Source organism: Quercus suber, unplaced genomic scaffold (genome assembly GCF_002906115.3).
Source record: "Quercus suber isolate HL8 unplaced genomic scaffold, Cork oak 2.0 scaffold_1279, whole genome shotgun sequence".
NCBI lineage: Eukaryota > Viridiplantae > Streptophyta > Magnoliopsida > Fagales > Fagaceae > Quercus > Quercus suber.
Window position 1 is genome coordinate 3,486 of NW_027070670.1, and position 6,143 is coordinate 9,628.

General features: G+C 33.9%; 1 long non-coding RNA gene across 1 annotated transcript; it reads left to right on the forward strand.

Annotated features, from left to right (window-relative positions):
• Positions 1-571: 571 nt before the first annotated feature.
• Positions 572-6,123, forward strand: LOC136065886 (uncharacterized). The gene is made up of 3 exons (XR_010627490.1): positions 572-930; positions 1,064-1,170; positions 3,733-6,123. It is a non-coding gene; the product is annotated as an uncharacterized LOC136065886 (long non-coding RNA).
• Positions 6,124-6,143: the final 20 nt, after the last annotated feature.

Below are 6,143 nucleotides of genomic sequence, written 5' to 3' on the forward strand. Positions count from 1 at the left end.
AAATGCGGCTATAGATACCTATAGCCACCTTTTTTTATAAATGCGGCTATAGATACCTATAGCCTTTTTTTTTAATAAATGCGGCTAAAATTATGAACCTACAGCTGTGTTTTACAAACACAGCTGTAGGATAGTTCTGTAGCTGCGTTTTTAGTGTTTGCAGCAGCGTTTTATCAACTAGGGCATATGGTCGCGTTTAAAAAACGCAACTATAGGTCCAACCCAATTTTTTTAATTTTTTTTAAAGAAGTTCTACAGCTGCATTTAGAAAACGTGACCATAGGTACACTTAAATCCATGTTTTACAAAAACATGGCTATAGTGTTGCCTATAGTTGCGTCTTTTAATCACGGCTCTAGGTTGAACAATATATATATATATATATATATTAAAAGGGCCTATAGCGGCGTTTTGAAAATGCAGCTATAGCCTGCCTATAGCTGCGTTTCTTTGAAATGCGGCTTCAAGCATGTCTATAGTTGCGTTTAAAGAAACACAACTACAGGTTTGGTATAAATTTAAAAAAAAAAAAAAAAAAAAAAAAAAAAAAACCTCAGAGTTCTTTCTCTCTCTAACCAGTCTCTCACTTTCTCTCTCACTCTCTCCCACCTCTTACCCTCTTTTCGATCTAAACAAGGCATAGCCTCCTAGCTCCGTCGTGAAGCCCAGCTACCACCCCCACGATGGTGGTTCCCAACCTCTCATCCTTTCTCTCTCTAAACTCGAGCCAAACACTTCATATTTATCTAATCTCTCTCTCTAAAACCTAGAACTCAACTTCTCAATTTATTACCTAGGAGAGCCCCAAATAGCGCACGGAACATGAATCAGCGTTGTGGAGGTTAAAGGCTTCACGGATCTGCCAAGAACTATGGTCGTGGTGACATGTGAGATCACATGTGGTGGCGCGTGACCCCGTGAACAACACAGGTATGACAAAGGGTAAGGTATTGGGATTTTTGTGCTTATGTGCTCTGTGTTTGTCAAGGGGAGGGACCTTGAGAGATAAATTTCTTTAGTTTTTTGTTGCATATTATAAATGTGTTTGGATTGGTATATGCAGATCCTGCGTTGCAATCGCCGGAGCCGATTACTGTGTGATTGTCGTCGATACTCACATGTCCTCCAGTTACAATATTCTCACCCGCGGTACTCCAAAATCTGCAAATTGTAAGCCCCCCCCCCCCTTTTCTTTTGTTCTCTATATATTTCTTTGAAGTGTGGTGTTGGGTTTTTTTCGTTTGATTAGAAAGTTTTAGGATTGGTGGTTTATTGTTTCCAGGTTTGGGCTTTGAGCATCAAATCAAATTTTAGGGCTTTTGCTTAAAAGAAAGAAAAAATTTGAAACTTGTTTGGTGCTTGTATTGACTCAGAATGTTACTTTTTGTATCTCATTGAAAGTGTAAGTTTTGGATTTGGCGTGGACAACTTAAGTGAATTGTTGTTTAAGGTGGAAAAATGTATTCAAAATTGAGAATTTTGGCCAAAATTTTGTGTCCTTATTTTTCATTGTCTATGTTTATTAAGTTAGTAAATTTTTTGGAGGAGAAATAGTTGGAAGTTTGAGATAGTTTTGGTTTTTAAAGGAGGTGGAAGTCAAGAAATTTTAACGAAGTTAGGTTGGGCGAGAAGAAAAAGAATAAAGGAAGGCTATCACTTGAAAGCTACTTGGAAACCATTCATATGGGTTGCCTTTTTGGCATAAAGAGCAAATCAGGAACTGGGTTTACCTTAAATTGTTTGGCCTTCTTGTTTAGCTAGACTCATAGACATAATTATGACTTGAACATGTGTTTGCTTTAAACAAAAAAATTATTTTAGTATCATATTGCTCAGTCACATATTTTGGTGTGGATTTGTACTATCTAGGAGTTCATTTGTTTAGTTTTGGAAGAAATTTGGTTGTTACTACTTTCACATAATTGATGTCTTGTACCAGCTCAGGATAGAAGGTAATTGATGAGTCCTTAAGTTAAAGGAAGAACAAAAACTAAAAGAAATTTATCTCTGGGATTTTTGTGCTCATGTTAACATCCTGATGATCCAAAATTTGTTGAATGTGTGAAGCAATTGGAGCAGGTGGGGGAAAAAAAAAAACGATGTCGTTGTGTTCATCATTATCTTTATCGTCTCTTAAATCTTTCTCGTTCTTACCAAAAACCGAACCCTTGAGCTTCAATGGCGTCTCAAGCTCACCTGTTACATATCGATTCAGAGCCTCCGCTGATGTTCCTAACTTTCTCTCTGCCGACTGGTACGCTTTTGATTCTGCATATTGAATTGTTGGATTTTTATTTTTAGCGTTCTAAGTTGGACTTTTAAGATTATGTTACCTGTTACTAGAATTCTTAAGCCTCGTAAAACAATGATAGGACTTAGGTGACACTGAATTCATGCCAATCCCCACTTAATAATACTATGTAGCATTGAAACTGAATTGATGTATTGAAGTACAATGACCAGCCCTGTCAAGATTATGGAATCGAGGTTATGTATAGGGTAATTTACAAATACTGGAACTCTTTTTTCTTTGGCTGGTTTATGTTGATTAGAGATTAGTGTTCAATGTTAATAATGTTATCTTTTTCCATTACAGTTTGCTAGAATGAGGAAATTAAAAAAATTAATCATTATTACTATTAATACTATCCTTGTGTTTTTAAACTTTTTTTTTTTTTTTTTTAGGGGGATGTGTTTTAAACTTGATCCCTTTAAGTATCCAATTGTTCTTCTATTTTTCAGCCTCAAGCTATCTTTAAAGTTTTGAACAGAACCCCACCCATACCAGAAACATTATCCACAAAGGGAAAGGATTTCCTTCATTGTTGCTTTCGCAGGTACACTTAAATCTTTTTCTTTAGGATTTGATGATGAATTTGATTAAATCAAATGGGAAAGAAAACTCAAAAATAATAATAATAAATAAAGGAAAGAGAATAATGACCTTAGCTGTGAAACTGATGTGAAATGTAACTTCCACCCATGTCATTTCTTGGATTTTCACTTAACAAAAATTGTTCCTTACACACTTAAGCCTACAACAATTTAAGCTAAGAATGAAGTGCCAATAACTTCATCCTCATCTAATTAAAAAGAGGAATCTTTGAATTAGAAGTAAAGGAATGGCATAATTTATATACATATATATATATATATATATGCCTATATTAGTAAAACTAGGAGGAAGGTGGTTCTACTTTTACTTTATGTTATGATCATATTTATTATGGTTCCATATATATATTCTGCTAGCTTTTATGTTGATCTGTTAAAAGTATTTTCATTTACTATATTTATGGAAGTGTGGACACATTTTCAACCCCATAAAGAATTGCAGACACAATTGAGAGGGGAAGTTGGAGGTCCTTTTCTATGAACACAACTAGTAAGATGTGTTTGGTTTGCCATATGTAACATCTTTATTGAGGACATTGTCAACCTTTTTATGCTTCATTGATCATAATCAAGACATGTAAAATGTCATCTACATGCTATTGTTTCATATGCTCAGAATGAATTCAACCCATCTCTGATTTATATGGACCTATTAAAGAATCACGCTTCTTTTGAGAAATTTCTTATGGCTAATTTTTTGATGTACAACTGGTACTTATTTGTACTATCCTGTTTTGAATGAGGAATTTAAAATAATTAATCATTATTACTATTAATACTATCCTTGTGTTTTAAACTTGATCCCTTTAAGTATCCAAATGTTCTTCTGTTTTTTAGCCTCAAGCTATCTTCAAAGTTTTGAACAGAACCCCACCCATACCAGAAACATTATCCTCAGAGGTAAAGGATTTCCTTCATTGTTGCTTTCGAAGGTACTCTTAAATATTTTTCTTTTGGATTTGATGATGAACTTAATTAAATCAAATGGGAAAGAAAACTCAAAAAAATAATAATAAATAAAGGAAAGAGAATAATGACCTTAGCTATGAAAGTGATGTGAAATGTAACTTCCACCCATGTCATTTCTTGGATTTTCACTTAACAAAAATTGTTCCTTACACACTTAAGCCTATAGCAATTTAAGCTAAGAATGAAGTGCCAATCACTTCATCCTCATCTTAGTAAAAAGAAGAATATTTGAATTAGAAGTAAAGGAATGGCGTAATTTATATATATGCCTAAATTAGTAAAACTAGGAGGAAGGTGGTTCTACTTTTACTTTATGTTATGATAATATTTATTATGGTTCCATATATATATTCTGCTAGCTTTTGTGTTGATCTGTTAAAAGTATTTTCATTTACTATATTTATGGAAGTGTGGACACATTTTCAACCCCATAAAGAATTGCGGACACAATTGAGATGGGAAGTTGGAGGTCCTTATCTATGAATGCAATTAGTAAGATGTGTTTGGTTTGCTTTATGTAACATCTTTATTTTTTATTTTGAGATAGGTAGAAAGTTAAGAAGGTGAAGTTAGTATTCAAATCAAATACATGAGATACTATTAAAAAAAAAAAAATACCATTAAAAAATTGAGTTATCACTATAACCCATGTAACATCTATTTTTATTATGTAGATAATAAAAATATTTAAATTATATTGTAGAATCAGTGTCATGTGTCATGTGTATAACTTTTATATAACGAAATTTATAATATCTAAAATCTGAGATTCAACAGCTTATATATGGACAATAGTAGAGATGTAGATGGTAGCTAGATCTACTTCTAATGGTCCTTTGAACGTGCTGGTGTTGAAACGTGTTAAGGGTAGAACAAATGAGAAGAGTATAGATGTCACAACACTTGATTGGAATGTGAGTTTTATCTCACTATTCTAACTTAAGTTCATAATAGCTGCTAATTATGCTCTAGATGAACCCACACTATTGTTTAGTTATACTATCAAAGTTTATGTTAAGTTATGATTTTTCTCATAACATTAATGTTGGCTTATTCCATGACAAATAGTGTTGTAATTGCACTAATTTATTTCCTTGTATTTTTGTGGGATTTATTTGTAATGGGTTTAGTATTAAGTGATGAAGATTTGATCAAGACAACTAAAGGTCACATGAGAAGCACATGGAAGAAGGTGAAGAGTCAAGCCAGCTGTCCAGAGAGTACAATCTATCAATTGGCTCACTTGTGACTGGGGTTGCCACTTGCACTAGTTGCGAGTGAGACGCGAGATGCCCCTATTTTGCTGAAACACATGACCTTTCGTATTCTCCTCACACATACTATATATACCCTTATTAGCCACAGAAATTGTAAGGAGCCTATTGAGAGAAAAACCCTAAGAAAGGTTTCTACAATACACCCACCTTATTATAGAGAGAGCTACTCATTCTTAGAGAGAAATATTTGTAGTCTCTTCTCCTTCACTCTCTCATTGTTATACCCATTGAGGAGATTTGTATCCAGACACAACCCATACCCATTTAAAGGGTTGAAAGTGTTTTTGGAGTTTGGGAAGTATTGGAAGCTGCCAAGAATGGCGGATGCAATATGGAGCTTATTGCATGATCCGGAAAGCTAGAGAAGACACGGTTAGGCTTAACTTTGTTGGAGTAAGAAGCTTGGAAGGCTTAGGTGCATCGAGTAGGTTAGGCTTTGAGGGTCTATTACTATTCATGTATCCCAACTAATTTTCTAGTAAATCATTTTACTACTTGGAGGGTGGCAGAAAGGTTTTTCGCCGAGTTCTTCGATTTCCTCTTCGATAACACGTGCCAGTGTTATCTTTGTATCTGATTCTCTCTTCCCTACCCTTTTCCTTTTAATTGCTGTTGTGTTTGTGATTAATTATGATTTAGAGTGTTTTGCCAATTTGGGTATAGCTTATATTTATTATTCAACACATATATTGTTTGAGTATAAGCTTGTGTTGGTTATTTTGAAGCTTATGTTTTACACACCAAGTGCACTTTCAGTTTAGTTATACTATTGTTTAGTCATAAGCTTTATTTTTTTTCAAGCTTAGCTTTATTTTTCAAGTTTGCGTGTCATAGAACAGGGTGCTTTATTTTTAGGGCTGATACTTGGTTTGGATTGGAATTATCTCCTAAGAGCCTTGCTTCTGAAGCTTAGAATGAAATAGTCCAATGCTAAAAGAGTGCCCAATTGCCAAGAATTTAGTATGGTCCATGTTTTTAAAAACATGAAAAAAAAAAAAAAAA